This window comes from Lutra lutra, chromosome 17 (genome assembly GCF_902655055.1).
Source record: "Lutra lutra chromosome 17, mLutLut1.2, whole genome shotgun sequence".
Lineage (NCBI taxonomy): Eukaryota > Metazoa > Chordata > Mammalia > Carnivora > Mustelidae > Lutra > Lutra lutra.
In genome coordinates this window covers 53,434,375-53,451,627 of record NC_062294.1, presented here as the reverse complement: position 1 = coordinate 53,451,627, position 17,253 = coordinate 53,434,375, and the positions used below count along the sequence as shown (strand labels likewise).

The window sequence follows — 17,253 nt, the reverse complement described above, 5'->3', positions numbered from 1 at the left end:
TATTACTGAAGATTAATTCTGCCTTCTTGAACTTTACACAAATAGAATCATACAATATGTATTCTTCTGTGTCTTTTTTTCTTGCTCAACAAAGTGTCTATGAGACTTACCCATGTTGTTGAATATATCAATAGTTTTTCTTTTTTGTTGCTAAATAGTATTCCATTTTATGAATACACAACAATGGGTTTGGTGAAAGGTGGGGTTGTTTCCAGTTTTATGTTATTATTCATAAAGATGCTCCAGTCTTCCTTCCCTAAGTCTTTGTATGGACTGTGTGGAGACTTGTTTTCATTTCTCTTGAGTAAATACCAAGAGTGAAGTTACTGGGTGATAGCACAGGTTTTAGGATCACAGTCCTCTTCTTTCTTATTTATTCAGTGTCTGAAAACAGTGGCCTCATACATTTTGTCCACTTTAATAGTTGTTTATCACAGGAGGGCAAGTCTGGTACCAATTACTTCATCATGGCCCTAAGCAGGAATTCCCAATGTAGTATAATGAATAGAAATTGTGATTCAACTATGTCTCAAAGAGTATGGCAGAGTAGAACATGTGCTTTGGAGTCAAATAGAGCAGATTTGGAACCCAATCTAAACATTCTCCCTGTGTGATCTTGTATAAGTACTTGCCTCTTCAAACTTGAGTCTTTTCTGTAAAATAGGGAGAATAAGAACATCTTCCTCATGGGATTGCTGGGAGGGGTTGATAACGCAGGAGTCTCTCTGATGCACAGTAGGAGCAGCAAACACAGGTAGTGTTTTGTTATGCTGAGAGATGGTTTTGTTTCAAGAAGAACATTTAAAGTACATGGAAGATTGGACAGATTATTGTATTCAACAAATTTAATGAAAATACTGAATTTTTCTGACACTTTCTATACACTGGAGATTTAGTAATCACTGAGGATAGACCAGGTGTCTGTTCTCAAGGAGTTTGCCATCTAGAGAAAAAAAACAATCAGTGAAAAGTAGGTAAACAAACAAATAAGAAAATTTCACTTATGAATAAATGCTATAAAGAAAACAGAACAGAGCAATGTTGTAAAGAGTGGCTAGGAGTAGGTAAGAGGTTTCCTTTAAATCAGCTGGACAAAGAAGTTCTCTCTGAGGAGGTGATATTTGAGCTTAGACCTGAAAATCAGAAGGAGCCAACCATGTGAAGATCTGGGAGAAGAGTACTGCAGGCACAGGGTAGCTGGTGCAAAGGCCCTGAGGTAGAAATGATCTCACTGTAGTAGAAGAAGCTGGAGTGAAGGACAGAGTGGTAGAAGATGAAGTGGAGTGCTATCAGGGCTCAGACCATACAGGGCCCTAGAGGCCATGTTCAGGAGGGCAGACTTAATTCGAAGTAGGGTGGGAAGTCCTCAGAATGTCTTAAGTTGAGGGATAATATGATCTGATTTACATTTTAACAAGGTCACTTTGGCTACTATGTGGAGAATGGATTGTAGGGAGGCAGGAGTGGCTGTAAGGCCAGTGAGGAGGCCTTTAGCTGGCCATGGGAGAGAGGATGCTGACTGATGCTACTGTGGTGGCAGAAAGGATGGAAAGAAGGGACTGTTTGCAATATATTTTAGAAGTAGAGCCACAAGACTGGATGATTGGTGGGATGAATGTGAGGAAAGAGCACCACTGAGAACAACTTCTACATTCTTTCCTCAACTAAATAGAAGGTGGTACAATTTGCTGAGATAAAGAAGACTAGAAGCAAACATGTGTGTATGGGGGGGGTGGAAGTCTAGAGCTCTGTTTTGGACATGATGCATTTGAGAAGTGGAGATGTCAAGTAGCCCTTTGTGTGCATGCAGGGAGGGAGAGCTCAGTGCAAAGACCCACATTCATCAGCGGACTGGGGGATTTAAAGCTGTGGAACTGGGTGAGTTCACCTAGGGAGGGAGAGCAGAGCACCAGAGAGGGCTTGGCCCCTGCAGCCCTCCTCTCACACTGGGAGACCATTTGAAGGTAGAGAAGCCAGCAAAGGAGTCTGGTGAGGGAGGAGGAAATTGAGGAGGGTTTGGAGTCACTAAAGCCAAGAGAAGGCATGGTTTCAAGGAGGTACTGTGTCAAGTGCTGCTAAGTGGGTAAGTAGGGTAGGCATGGAGAAGTGGCCCTGGCTTTGCAATATGGAGGTCTTGGTGACCTAGACAAGGGCGGGTTAGTGGAGTGGGGGTAGCAGATTCCCAGCTGGCAATTGAAGAGAGAATAGAACATGAGGAAGTAGAGATAGTTTTCCCAACTGTTGTAGAGGTTTTGCAGAAAAGGATAAAGAATAGGGTGCCCTGCAGGGAAATGTGGTTTCAAAAGAGGGGATTTGAAGAATTATTACTTCTTAAGATGAGAGATGCTAGGCCCATCTTAAGTGCTAATGCAAAGAGGGAATAATTGTTTATGCAGGAAAGGGAGGGGTTAATTGCAAGTGGCAAACTGCCCTAAGTGTTACTTTTCTCAGCCAAATCCCCACCAAATTTTTTATGAAAAATGACAAACATAGAAAAAAACTGAAAAAACATGGAGCATCTATCTACCTACCATTTAGACTCAATAATTATTCACATTCAAATGCTGAATTACCTGAAAGTAAATTGCAGACATAAATACTTCAGCATGAACCTCCTAAGAATAAGAATATACTGTTACATAATCATAGTATCATATTATCACACATAAGAAAATTAACACTAATTCCTTAATGTTTCTGAGATCAAGACCAAATTCACATTTTCCCAGCTGCCCAGAGACTGTCTTTTAGGGCTTATAAAAAAATGTTTCAAATCAGGACCCAAGCAAGTTTCATGCATTACGTTTGGTTATTATATCTCTTTAATCTCTTTTAATCTAGAGCAACTAATCCAACCTTGTTTACCTTCTCTGCGATATTGACTTTTTAAGTGACCAGGCTGCTAATTGTATAAATACCCCATAATCTGGATTTGTCTCATTGTTTCTCCGTGGTGTCCTTTAACTTGTTCCTCTATCCTATTTTCTTTCTTTTTTTTTAATTAAAGATTTAATTAATTAATTAATTAATTAATTTTTTAAAAGATTTTATTTATTTATTTGACAGACAGAGATCACAAGTAGGCAGAGAGGCAGGCAGAGAGAGAGAGGCGGGGGGAAGCAGGCTCCCCGCTGAGCAGAGAGCCCGATGTGGGGCTCGATCCCAGGACCCTGGGATCATGACCTGAGCTGAAGGCAGAGGCTTTAACCCACTGAGCCACCCAGGCGCCCATCTTATTTTATTCTTAAGCAACACTAATTACTTACTAACAGGATGGCAGTATACACCGTCTCAAACTTCAGCATCACTCTGGTCACCGCCACCTTCATATCCTGTTCCACAACAATTTTCAGGGTAGTATTTGCTTTTAATGACAGAACTACCAAAAACCCAGCTTCGCCCAGACCTGCTGTCCAAAAAAATGTAGCGCAAATCTAATGCTGAAACCGTGAACCACCTCAGGGTTGGTAGGTCAGGTGGCGTCTGATAGATACCAAGCACCACTGTTTCACTTGAAAACTTTAAATACCCTATAACCAGGAGGCAGCCAGTACCGGCTTTCTAAGAAAGAAGGCGGCACAGGGCATCTCTTTTCAACTGAGGCCTAATGTCAAAGTGTTCAGTGACCACTTTTTTCCCAGAGAACTTTTTTTTTAAGATTTTATTTATTTATTTGAGAGAGAGAGAGAGAGAGAGAGTGTGTGTGTGTGTGTGTGTGTGTGCATGAGCGTTGGGGTCCCAGGGAGGGGGAGAAGCAGACTCCCGGCTGAGCAGGGAGCCCGATATGGGGCTTGATCCCAGGACCCTGAGACCATGACCTGAGCGGAAGGCAGAGGCTTAACCCACTGAGCCACCCAGGCGCCCCTCCCAGAGAACTTTTTTAATAGTGTACCAGCACAGCACTCCTGTGCATTTGCTGCAGCCCCCCTCTGGGTGCCTCAGCATACAATTTGGGAACCAGGCGTCTTGAGGCTTAATTAGAGTCAGTTTAAACATTTTTGGTAAAGAAGCTTCATAAATGATGCTGTTCTTCTTTGTGCATTACTTCAGGAGGCACATATGCCAGGTTGTCCCATGATTAATGTTGCTTTCGTAGCTTTGTGAAGGTGGCAACCACTATTTCTCTCCATTAGAAAGGTATGAGTAATCTGTAGGGTGAGACTTTAGCAACATGTGAGTATCCTGATGATCCTTGCAGGAATGAATTTGGGGCTTCAAGCTAGTGATTATCATTCTGTCACGTGTATGTATCATCGTATCTGCCATATCTATACATGATAGATATGTGTGTACATTTACACACACATTTCTGTGTCTGTGTGACATACACACACAAAACATGTTACTGTCATAGTCATTCCTTGTGGTGCTCGATTCATCCCAATTTTTGCCAGTAGAACCCTTTCAAGCTGGCTCCAGTGTCCTTTTAATGTGAAGCCATTAGACTTGGAGCACTTTCTTATCTTTTTGGTGCAACAGATGTCCCAGGCTTACTTTGTACTTGCCCTACCCCAAACCTGGAAGCAGTTGCTTTTCCAAGGAGTCTGGGTCTTTTGTGGGGGCGGATAATATCTAGAAACTAAGACCAGGGTAGGATACATGCTTATTTCCACCAAACTTTCGACCACTGGTAGAAGCAGATGGTTTGAGACTTCCCTGTCTGACAAAAAACTATGGTGCTCATGGTCTGTGTTGCTGACTGTCGTCGTTATCTATTGCTGTGTAACAAATGACTCTCACTTTTTTTAATTAAGAGGTTTTATTTATTTATTTTATATAGAGAGAAATTGAGCGCAAGCAAGGGGAGAGGCAGGCAGAAGGAGAAGGAGAAGCAGGCTCCCTGCGGAACAAGGAACCTGATGTGGGGCTCGATCCCAGGATTCCGGGTTCATAACCCAAGCCAAAGGCAGTTGCTTAACTAACTGAGCCACCCAGGTGACTCGCAAATCACTCCCAATACTTAGTGGGGACACATCAGACTGTCGGCTCAGTGGGGAGTCTGTTTCTCCCTCTCCCTCTGTGCTCATGTGCTCTCTCTCTCTCTCTCAAATGAATAAATAAATCTTAAAAAAAAAAAAAAACTTAGTGGCTTAAAACAACAAAATCATTCTATTATGTCTTAAGGTTTCTGTGAGTCAAGAATTTGGGAAGGACTCCTCTGGGCAGTTCTGGCTCTGGATTTCTAAAGTGGACATAGCGAGATGGTGGTGAGCACTGTGACAAGAGAGCTAAAGCAGCTGTGTGGGCCAGGACTCAGTCCCACCCCTGGTAGTGTCAGGCCTCTCTCTGTTTTCCTTTCTCTGGCTTCCTTTGAACTGCCTTCCTCAGGGCGGGCCATCAGCTGATACAGCCACCAAAGGCTGAAGAGCGAATATTCCAGCATAAAGCAGAAGCTTCATCTCTTTTATGACCTAGCCTTGAAAGTCACGTGGCATTACTGCTGCCACATCCCATTGGCCTAAAAAGTCACCAGGGCCCTCTCGGTCCAACGGGCAACACAAGTACAGCACGCAGAGGAGAGTCAGAGCATGTGGGGAGGAGTTCATTGTTGTCTTTGGGAAATGCGATCTGAGGAGCAGGCAACAGGAGGTTCCACTGTGTAAAAGTCGAGCATCTAACCCTGTGTTCATTTTCCGGTGGTCACCATTTCTCCTCAGAATTAAGGTTAGGGTTTGAGTTAGAGATACAGTGAAGCACAGAATTGGGGGTAAGGCCTAGGGTCTCAGTTAGCACCCACTATGACATTCCCCCTTCCCAGAACTCTCCACCACTGGTGGCGATCATGATTATGTACCAGTGGAGGTGAAGGACCATGGCAGTTGCTCAGTGTAGTATATTGGACAAAATACATAAACACTGGGGGTGGAAAAGTGGTGATACCTCTCTTCTGTTTCCTATGGATCCCACTTTGAAAGTGTTTTCTAAGCAAACCAAACTACATTGAGGGAAAATTTCCTTTGCCCACACTCTATCAAAGGTACAACTAACTACCCATCAGAACTTCTGATCAGGGTGAGAAAAAAATTTTTTTCATGTTTTTTTTTTAAGATGTTATTTATTTGAGATGAGAGAGAGAGAGAGAGAGAGCGCACAGAGGGCAGGGCAGAGGGAGAGAAGAAGCCGTCTCCCCATCCCAGCAGCGGCAGGGAGCTGGCGGAGAGGCAGAGCTCCATCCCAGGACCCTGGGATCATGACCTGGGTCAAAAGCAGATGCTTAACCAACTGAGCCACCCAGGTGCCTCTAGAAAATTATTTCTTAAAAAAAAAAAAGAAAGAAAGAAAATGTTTTTTCTTAACAGCTTGAAGCAGAGAAATTTGATGTTTGGAAGAACCTCTGAAATGCCCTCCCAAAGGACACACGCAATTTACATTTAGTTTTTTGAAATAGTAAACATACCTTTGAGTCTCCACTGTTACAGGGGTTCCTGGGTCACTGTCACCCCTTCTTAGGTAATATGGTTTGCGTCATAAGCCCCAGTCAGTGTTGAAAACACGAAAGTAAAATGCAGGTCAGGGTTTTAGGTTACTCAGGACTGCCACCTGAGTTAAGCTTTAGGGCAAAATTTAGGGTCCAAAGGTATGTTGTCAACATTTGGTACTGTGTTTGAGCCAAAGCCAGAACTCTGCCATCCTCTTCTCCCACTCGCCCTGTCTCTCACCGTCTTCCGCCACACCCGTCTCCTCTCTCTCTCTTTTTTTTTTTTAAGATTTTATTTATTTATTTGGCAGACAGAGATCACAAGTAGGCCGAGAGGCAGGCAGAGAGAGAAGGAAGCAGGCTCCCTGCAGAGCAGAGAACCCGATGTGGGGCTTGATCCCAGGACCCTGGGATCATGACCTGAGCGGAAGGCAGAGGCTTTAACCCACTGAGCCACCCAGGCACCCCACCCTCTCAAACAGCCCAAGCTTGCTGTTCCTGCAGGGCCTCGGCTCCCCATGTGCCTTCTTCCAGGGGCCCCTTCTCTGTGCCCCCTCATAGCTGCCTCTTTCTCATCATGTAGGTCTTGGCTCAGAAGCTGCTTCCTCAGAAGATGCCTCCCTTGGCCATCTCAAGTCTGTCCTCCCAATGCCTGATCAGCCCCACTCCTCCATAGTACCCCCTTTTGTTTATCTGAAGTAGGTCCTTGGGTTACCTCCCTCCTGGAAGTTGAGCCCCACAAGCGCAGGGATGGTGCTCTGTCCTGTTCTCCAGCTGATTCTCAGGGCCCCGAGACCAGCACCAGGCACTGAGCCAGGTGAACACTGGTGCTTGATGGTAACCTGTTTCTCCTTCCCTCACACAGGGGTCATCACTCCCTACAGGCAGAGCTTCAGATCAGGGACCGGAAGCTCACAGGTGGGTAAGATATTGAAGTTCTTCCCTACTTCCCGACACTGGCCTCTCCCAGGGACTCTCTAGTAATGAAAGAGTTAATGCTGGCCTGTGTCTGCCAGCGCCCACATCCCCAGGAGTCAAGTTCAGGGTAGTTGCACGGAGCCAACAAGATGCTCCTGAAGGGCTCAGCGGAGCCTCTGACCTCGGTGGTGTAATATGCCTGCGGGATGCACTGGCTGCCATGGTCACTACGCGGTTGCCACCATCACCACTTACTTGGGCCCGCGCTGTGCCGCACTTTGGGGTGCGCACACATTCACTCCTCCAATCTCCTAAACCAGACTTGAGCAGCATCCAGGTGGGAACCCAAAGCTCCACAACCCACCTGTTGCTCTGTGGCCCTTGCCTGTCTCTCTTCTCATGGCTTCCCCTCTCTGTAGCTCTCGTGTCCTCAGGTTAACCACCCCCCACCCACAGCTGCTGCTTCTGCACCCAAATGTGACCTCACTTGTCGCTCATGAACTCCAGGTCTGTCTCCGGCTCTGGCTCATTACACCTGTCTGGGGCACTTTCCTTCCCACCTCCCGGTCCCCTCCTTCCCCAGAACAGCCTCCACTGCATCTCATTTCTGCCTGTGGGGGTGGAGGGACCACATTTTTCCCCTCCCTGGGGCTCTCAGAAGGAGAAGGACAAAGAGAAGGAGGCGTTCTCTCTGGGACTCTGGGACTGAGGAAGGGAATTTTTACCTTTTCTCTCTACCCCAAGTCCCAAGTTTGTTGCCTGACTTCTTGGTGGGGGAGGGGGGACAAGGAAGAGGTGAGATTTCTGCCCTAATTTCAGCACTTGGAAGGAAATTCAGTGTCCTAAAAAGGCTGCCTCCTTTCAGCCCCTTCTAGGTTTCTTTACCCCTAATTTATAGTCTTTCAGCAGAGTGGACAGGGGGAGTTGATGGGGCAGAGAGAAGGCAAGGTGACCTCGGGTTCTGCATCCTCCCTCCCTCCCCCACTCCCTGAACCCGAGGTTCAGTGTCACTTCACAGCTCTAAATGTGTCCCCAGCACCCGCTGCCGACACCTGGGGGAGGTGAGAGGATGAGGGTGGGGAGTCCGTGGGGCTTTGTTCTCTGCCCCCTTCCAGGCGCCTCCACCTGACAGGTCTGGGCCAGGGAGGGGCCCCTTCAAAATCCCTTTCCAGAGCCCAGGACTCTGGATTTGGATCCTGCCCTTGATCCTTTGAGAGTCCAGTGTCCCTGTATAGAAAATGAATCCTTCTCTCTTGGTGCTGGGTTTGGGGGTGCAAGGAGGCACACAGTGGGGTTGAGGAATGAGGAATGCCCCCCATATCTGTCCTCAGGCTCCCCCTACCTAGTGCCTTCAGAGTTCCAGCTCCCAGTCTTCTGTCTCCCTGGCCCGGCCGGCTCTTCCCTCTCCTCTACTCCACTATGGGTCTTCCTCCATCCTCTGTCCTCTGGGTTCTGTCTAGCTGAGTTCCTCCCTGCCCTCTCCCCGTTCTGCAAGCTTCCCCTTGGCTCTTAGCTCTAACAGAGAGCACCTAGCCCCCTGTCCCCACATTGTCTGCCGAGGAGGCCTTCTTTCCTTCCTCCTCTTCTCTGCTCCTGGGCCTTTTCCTGTCCCTGTCCCCTAGCCACTTCCCTCTGGGGCTTCTATCCTCCTCCTCTGCCCATCCCCTCTTCCCCTGTATCATCTCTCTCTCCCTTCCCTCCCACATTCATTCTGCAAATATTTACCCGCGGTGTACTAGGGCTTTCTCCACCCCTTGCTTCCCCTCAGTCCAGGACACTGTCCCTCCCTCTCCCGTCTCTCCATTTCTCCCCTCCACTCCTCCTTCTCTTCCTTCTCTTTCCTCCCCCTCTTACCTCCCCTCTTTCCCTCTCCCTATCGATTTCCTTCCTTCTCTTCTCCTTCCCTCCTCTCCTTTCCTTCCCTTTTCCTTCTTCCCTCTGTTTCTTCCACCCTCCACCCTTACTCCTTCCACCCTCTCGTCCCTCCCCCTTTCTCTCCCTTAACCATCCTCTGCTTTTTTTCCTCCCTCCTCTCTCTTCCCCCTCTTCTTCTCCTCTCCTCCTCTCTGCCCTCCCTCCCCTCTCTCCTCTCCCCCCTCCTTTCCTTCCCGGGCAGCCTCTCCCCCCCCACCCTCCCGGCACCCTCCCTCCCCTCCCTCTCGCTCCCCCTCCATCATCAGTATTCCGCTCCCGTCTCCGCCGCTCTCGGCTGCTCGCGGTCGCTGCCGCACCGTCCGAGGCGGGGGCCGGGGCCGGGGCCGGGGCCTGGGGGGGTGGGGTGGGGGGAGAGCGGCGCCGGCGGCCCGAGGAGGGAGGAAGGAAGGAAGGAAGGCTGGAAGGAAGGAAGCAAGGAAAGAAAGAAGGAAAGAAAGGAAGGCAAGAAGGAAGGCGGGCGGAGGGCCGGCAGGCGAGGGCGCCGGGCCGGGTGGCAGGCAGGCGGGCGGGCGAGCGAGGAGGCAGAGCGGCCCCCCGAATCTCACTGCTGCCACTGCGGAAACCCCCTCCCCATCCAGGAGCCGGGGAGGGGGGAGAACTCAAGAGACCCAGGCCCGGCCGCAGCCCCGCCCCCCGCGCCTCCCCGCAGCGGGCCTCGCACCCCAAATCCCTGTGCCTCATTGGGGGGGTCCTCCCCCCACGGGCCGGGCATGCTGCCCCCCAGAAGGAGCCCCTTTCCTCGCTGTGAGTAGCCGCGGAGGGGCGCCGGGTGGGGGCGGGAGGCAGAACCGCGGAGGGTGGATGGGGGGCATTCTCTTAATTAGGGGACCGTGGTCTAAGGCCTCCTCCGGGATGGGGGGGGTCGGCGGCAGAGGACAGTGGGCGGGGCCTGATGGAGAGCCGAAGCGGGTGGGGGAGGCAGTCGGGTGGGGGTTCTCCCGGCCAAGCGAGTTCTGTGTTGGGGGTCGCCGCTGCCTTGGGGACAGGCAGGGTGGTGGTGGTGGTGGTGTACGTCCGGCAGTCGCTACGCCTATCCAGCTGTGGGGCTGAAGATGTAGGCTTGGGAGGGGGGGTGCTTGACGGGTGTAGATGTGGGCCCCCCTTTCTGGGGTGGTAGCCCGAGTTCTTCCCCCCCCCCATTGCCCCTCCCACCCTCCACACCGCTGCTGCTTGGGGTGGGGGGGCACGCCAGTGATGGGGAAGGGGGGAGAGGCGGGCACGGGGTTTCCTTGGTGACCGCGCCTGGCAGGAGCGGTTGCCTTGGCAACCAGGGAGAACCGGGGAGTTTGGGAAGTGAGAATGGGAAAGACGGAGGGGGTGACTGGGGAGCGAGACTACCCCTCCCCAATCTTCAGCCCTTCTCCCTCTGGGGTCCCCCAACCCCTGCCGGTGGGCAGCAAAACCCCTGTCCCTCCCTCTTCTCAAGACCCGCTTCCTTGACCCCATTCTGCTTCGGGGGGCCTTCTATCCTTGGGCATGTGTCTCCTCGGAACCACTACCTCCCTCCCTCCTACCCTCCTTAGCCCTCTCCTCTTGGGGACCTGCCCTCCCCCCGATTTGTTGGCTTTCCACTCTCACACCTGCTCTTCTAAGACCTTCTAACTGTACCTCATCTTCCCTTCAGGGTACTCTGCCCCCAGAGACCCCTTCCCCTGATCTTCTCTCCAGAAGACCCCCACTTTAGCCCCTCTCTCCTCTAGCTTCACTCCCTACCCTCCCTACCTTGTTCTTCTCAGGAACCCTTGTCTTCTCCCCTCTCTGTTTAGGATCCTTGTGGGGGCTCTCCCTAGCACTATCACCAGCGTCTCTCTCTCACATACCCATCCGTGTCTGGGGTTGCCTTTTATGACCTCTCCTCATTCAGAGACCCTGGTCCTGTCTCCCTGTCTGCCCGCTGCATGGAATCCCCCAACCCAGACCCCCCCATTCTGAAAGCCCTCCTCTCTGAAGCCTCTCTTTCCTGCCGCTGCCTCCTTCCAACTCATCAGTCCAGGAGCCCGTGGCCCAGGCTCTGTCCAGGGTTCCACCCAAGTTTGCGGGCCCCCACTTCCATGAGCTCCTCCCTTCTCTCCTGCCAGGCGCCCAGCCAGTCTCTCTCCAGGGTCCAACTTGCCATGCCCACGATGCCCCCTTGCCCACCCCCCCATCCCTTTCTTTCTGCCACTCCCATCTTGACCCTTCTCTCCCCACCCCCACCTCTGCTGCTCTTCTGGAGCACCCTCTCCTTCTCCCTGCCCTGCTCCCCGCAGCCTCAGGCCCCGCTTGGGTTCACTTTCTCAGGGTGGGGAAATCCCCTGGGGAGAGCCCAGCTGGGAAGGGGGAGGGGCAAGGGAGCCTCAGGGCTGCCCCACAGCCCCCTCCCCACCCCCCCTCCCCAGCTGGGAGCTGCAGTCGAGCCTCCGCAGCGCCCCATTGCTATGCGCCTCACATCCTGAGTCCCGCCGCGCAGCCGCCAGACAGGAACTCGGGCTCCAACAGCAGCTGGGAGTAGCCGGAGTCGCTTCCCTCCTGGTCCAGGCAGCCAGCAGCATCCTCTCCCCCCTAAAACCTCCCCACTCCCCAGGACCATGGCCAGGATGGGCCCCTCCCTCTTCCGGTAGCATCTTCTGTCTCTAGCTCCTTCTAACCGGCATCTCGCGGCCCCCTCTTCCCCTTCCCGCCTTCCTCCCGCTCTTCCCTGGGTCTCCTCTAATCCTGGCCACCCAGTTGTCCACACACGCACTCAGGAGGGGCAGAGAACGAAGCCGCAGAGAGGCATTGAAAAAGACCCTCAGACAAGGCAGGGAAGGGTGGGAGCCTAAGAGAGAGGCACAGCTGGTGTGAGAGGGGACCTGACTCCCAAACACTCACACACACACACACACACACACACACACACACAATCAGGGTGCATCACCACAGAGCCAGACATACACAGAGTTACTCACTTAATTTCTGAAGAAAGCGAGAGTCAGCCAGGGGAGCACACACCATCCACACACACAGAGGAGGGAGAGCAAGAGGGCCAGGCAGAGACACAGGGAGCCACAGACTCAGGGAGGGTGCCTAGCGACCCATGGTGCTGGCAAAAAGGAGCCAGGGAACACTTCAGCACCAGAGGGGCAGGGGCGTTAGGGGCACAGTGTCTCACTGTGAGGGACCCAAATCAGCCCTAGGCAGAGGGTGAGAGCGTGTGAGAAAGACACAGAGGCATGTGTGGGCAGAGGTGTGCACGCGCACGCGCGCGCTCACACACACACACACAGACACACACACACACATATGCTGGCAGCCAGAGACCCAGTTACAAACAGGGCTGCGGTACCCAGAGTCAGCCAGAGGCCAGGAGAAAGACCTGGAGTCATGTGCACGTACAGACACACTCTGTCCTTCCTACACAGAGACCCAGAGGGAGACACAAAGACAGCACCCCACGGAAAAGCACGCTGGCCGGAGAGGCCTCACAGTCACCTCGTGAACTCACACTCACAAAGAGACACAAAGTGAGAGGCACGGGGTGGCCTTGGAACCCTGGGGATGCAGTCCCGCAGGCCGCTGATGCAGCTGCAGAGCTGCACTTGCACCCAAGCTCATCCACCCCCTCACCCCAGCCCAGCACAAGGGGCACGGGCATGTGCTGACTGCACATCTCCCGCTGGACCCCTGCCATCACCCTTAATCCCACCCAGAGGCAGTTGAATGCACCCGAGTCAGAGGGCTCCCAGGGGTCCCGTCACTGAGGGGACAGCAGAATTAAGACATCGGGTAGGAGAGGCCAGGGACAGTCTGGAAGGTGCGGGCAGAGGTGCTGGGAGGCAGAGGGGAGGTGCTGAACTCTCTCGGCTTCTTCCAGTGCCCTGGCTCCTGCCACAGTCTGCATCTTTGTCTCCTCTCCTCCCCACGCCTGTGCTCACCTGATTTGCCTGCTGGGGTGGCAGCCTTCTCTGCACTATCGCACCCCATCTTTCACCCTTCCCCACCTCTGGCCCGGCATCTCTCTTAGGTGTCACGGGGACCTCCTGTCTCTATCCAGCCCCCTCCCATCACCTCTCCCCTGGGCTGCCCTTCTCTCCCTGCAGCCCAGTGCCTTCCTGCCCCTGCCTGACCAGCTACACCTTGAATTTGTGCCTCAGTCTTTCCTTCTCAGGGTCCATCTGCTGTGAAATCTGCCTCAGTTTCCAGTCTGGGCTCAGCACCACCCTCTGCTCCTCTGGGTCACTCTCCCTCACCTCTGCCAGCCCCTCCGTCCTCCCTGCCTCCTGCTGCTTCTTCCCTGTGCTCACTTTCCCATATTCCTGAGCACTTACCTTGCTGTCCTGTGGGCTGGGAGTGTTCTTTACCCCCAGTGTTTCCAAAGTGTTTTATGTGTTGACAACTTTAAAAAAAAAAAAGAAGTGATTTCACAGAAAAATCCATTCTCGTCACAAGGAAAAAAATTGTAACTGTGTGTGGTGATGAATGTTAACTAGACTCGTTGTGGTGATCATTTCACAAATATCGAATCATTATGTCGTACACTTGAAACTCATGCAATGTGCTATGTCGGTTCCATCACAAATCATCCAGATTATCAGCTTCTTTTGAAAAACTCTCCTTCCGGGTTAGCCATGGGCCGTGCTCAGGGGCCTGCCGGCCACCACTCCCCACTCTCCTCCATCTGTCTTACCTGCCTGGCCCTGTAGGCAGCTGAGTTTTCAATCCTGGCTCTTTCCTCTCCTCGTGGCTCTTTTTTTGCCCTGTCACTCTCCCCATGCTGCTTCTTTGGGTTTCTTTCCAAAATCTGGGCTCCTCGGCCAGGGGCTTTACCTGCCTGCTCCTCTTGCCCCATCCTCCTCCCTGGCACTGCCCTAGCTCTGCGGCCTGCTGGGACTGGGCCCTGCTTCAGCTAACCTGCCCCTGCGGGGCCAAAGCAGGAACTCACGAGACCACCAGGGTGCAGGGCACCCACAAGCTCTCCACGGTCAGGGTCAGCTGTGAAACTGCAGGCCCCTTGCAGTGTTCTAGACTGAGTGCTGCATTGAAGCCACCATGTGGCAGCCTGTCCTGGGCTGGTGGGTGGCCTGGGAGGACCACAGACCCCACACTTGTCCCCTATTATGGGATTGTCTCCCAGTTGGGGTAGGTTTCCCTGTGTTTTGGGGGACGCATGCATATTTGGAAGTTCATCCGGTCCAAGTGTAGGTCTTAGAGGACAGGGGGCGTGGTGGTGGGCCTGGGGCTCTGTTCTTGGAGAGACTTCATTAGGTCCTACCTCCAGGTCGAGGAGCAGGTGCCATTACAGAACTCAGACCCAGGATTAGGTCCTCCATCATCACCTTTTCGGGGTGTAAGGAGCACATCTTTCTTTCCTCTCTGGTGGTGTGCAGGAAACCTCATCTCTGAGTTTAGGATCCTTCCATCCTCACTGAGCAGAAGCCCCTTTCCCCTCCCTTCCAGATTCCGGAGAGTAAGGTGGCCCTGGCAGACAGGGGAGTGGCGGAAGAGTAAGAACAGTGGCAAAATGCCCCCTTGTTGCCTGGGAACCCACACGCCCAACTGTTGTCATGGCAGGTGGAGGTGGGGGGCGGGAGGGCTGCATTAGAGGCCTGGGAGAATGGCTGGTAAGGGACCCTGCAGTTGGGGGTCAGGCAGAAGTCCATTCCAGGGCACCACTGGGTCCCCTAGAGGGCTGCCAAGAGTGAGAATGCTGGGTCCAGTGGGGAAGCCTGTATATGACCCAGAAGGGGAGGAGGGAGGGAGGGAGGCGGAGCTGGGCCAACAGCCCAGGCCACTCCCTTCTGTCTCGGCCAGGACCCCCCCCCCCCAAGCCCCCTAGCCCTCTCTCCTGCCCAGGAAGTTGAGTTTAGGCTTCAGAGCTCTTGTTCAAATGCTGAGACAAGGGTCAGAGAGCAATGCCAGGCCCAGCTCTCCCTGGGGGACAAATCCCAGGCAGTAAATGCTGAAATATGCCCTCCTCTTGCCCATAACCCTCAGACACAGGGCCCGAGATAATAATAACCACAAGCCAGGCTCTGTGCTAGCATTCTGTGTGGATCTGTTCCATTTACTTCTCATGGTAGACCTCCAGGGGAAGCACAGTCATCATCCCCAGTTAGACGTACAGGGAAACTGAGGTTCAGAGAGATGAGGCCCCTTGCCCAACGCCAACAGCCGGAAGTGGCTCGGCTGGGACTTCGAACCCAGGAGTGGGTGGCCCTGCGGATTGCTTCCCCAAGCTGAGCCCCAGAGAGCGGACCTGTGGGTCCAGCAGGCCCTCCAAGTAGAAATTAGGGTTGCTAATAATAACAACAATCAGACTGTTAATAGCAGTAGACTCATAGAAGATTAGACTTTAAAAGAGACATTAGGAGTCCTGTAACTTAAGGGCTCCCAGTCCCTCAGTCTTTTTTATGCCCTTGTTATGCCCCCTCAGGGAAAGGATCTACCCACCCCGATTCTCACAGGGGGCTTTCCTCATGAGGCGTGGGGTGTCCAATCCATGTCTAGCTGGTGGGGCAGGGACAGAGATTCCCCAGGTGATTCAGTGGGCCCCCCACTTCCTGATATGATCCGGCCAGAAATTCTGGATTTACATATGGGAAGGGGGAGACTGAGTCACAGAATGAGGAAGAGATTTGTTCTTCTGACCCAGTGAGAATAAATAACTTTTAATGCCCCTGTCATTTAAATGCCCAGCACTGGACATGTCACCATGAATTCCCACCAAGCTGGATGTCATTATCTTCACAGACAGAGCCAGACAGGGACAGGAGGTGGGGGAACACAGTGAGCAAGTGGCGAGTCAGAGTTTGAACCCAAGTTTCCAGGACACCAGGGCTCTCTCCAGCTCCCCGTCGTCCTAGAGTGATGGTGTGATGGCGCGGAGGAGGAGGGTGTTCACAGTGAGAGAATCATTCCAGGGAGAGCTTCCTGTGTGCCAGGCACTGCGCCGGGCCCATCACGGATATCGGACCGCTGAGTCTCCACCACCGCCGCACGTAGGTTAGCCATTTTCCCCATTTCACAGATGAGCAAACTGAGGCCCCAAGAAGATATATCCCTTTCCCAGGCTACATGGCTGGTAATTGTGACAGCTGAGGTTCTAACCAGGGTCTAGCCCACCCTTGAGCACACTCTTCCTCAGAGCAGGGGGAGGGAGGAGGAGAGTTCGTGATTCGTCCAGAAATGGGGTGAAGGGTGCTCCAGGACCAGCAGCCCCAGGGAGGGAGGCCCCTCTGCCTCACCCTGACAGTCCTCCCTCACCCTGGTCAGAATTTACACTTCAATACTGCTCCAGTTCAAGTGGTTTTCAACTTTTTATTACCTTTAGTAGTATGCATTCCACCCCCCCCCCCCCCCACTTTTTAAAGTTAGTTATACACATCCTGAGTAAAGACAAATTGCAAAATTGCCCTTCCAGGGGACAGCAAGAGGAGAAGGAACCAGGGAGGCAACAGTCCAGGTGGCTGGCCCTGCGTCCCTCCCACCTGCAAACTCACCTCACACACACTGCTGAAGCCGTGGCAGTGACATCTGTCTTGAAAACCTCGCACACCAGGCCAGGCCCTAGCTTTTCCCCCAAGCAGAGTCAATTCAGCGGTGTTACACAGTCCCCACATCCCAGAGCCACACAGAATCGCAGAGTGTACACAGAATACAGGGGCCTAGAGGTCAAGCTTCCAACTTGGAGCCTGCTGGTCTGGGTGCTCATGGGTACGGCAAGGATGTCACCAGGCCTCAGTATGCCCATCCGTAAAGTGGACTTGCTGTAGTTCCTTTCCTGCAGGCCTAGGATGACACAGGCAGAGCATCTTACCCTCAGTCAAGTTCAGTTACCCAGGGTTGATCTCCGTGGCTACTGCAGAGTCCTGTAAGAGCCCCGTGAGGTCTCCTGGCAGGGCGTCGGAGCAGAAGGAGCCCAAGCGTCGGGGACTCAGACAGAACCAGTTCCAGGCAGGACTGGGGTCCAGCTGGACACACCAGGACAGCCATAGCAGCAGTTAGAACCACGCTGTCCAATACAG

The 17,253-nt window shown here is 52.6% G+C and overlaps 1 protein-coding gene across 2 annotated transcripts in view; it reads left to right on the top strand.

The window, feature by feature from the left end:
* The window catches only part of LRRC4B (leucine rich repeat containing 4B), a 59,117-nt gene that overhangs the window by 12,660 nt on the left and 29,204 nt on the right, over positions 1-17,253 (top strand). The window contains exon 2 of one of the 2 annotated variants that reach the window (XM_047712368.1): positions 7,284-7,336. The gene's annotated coding sequence lies outside the window, so the exon portion shown is untranslated. Of the gene's footprint in view, positions 1-7,283; positions 7,337-9,651; positions 10,016-17,253 lie in introns of those variants that run through there. The other variant, XM_047712366.1, reaches the window with a different exon arrangement.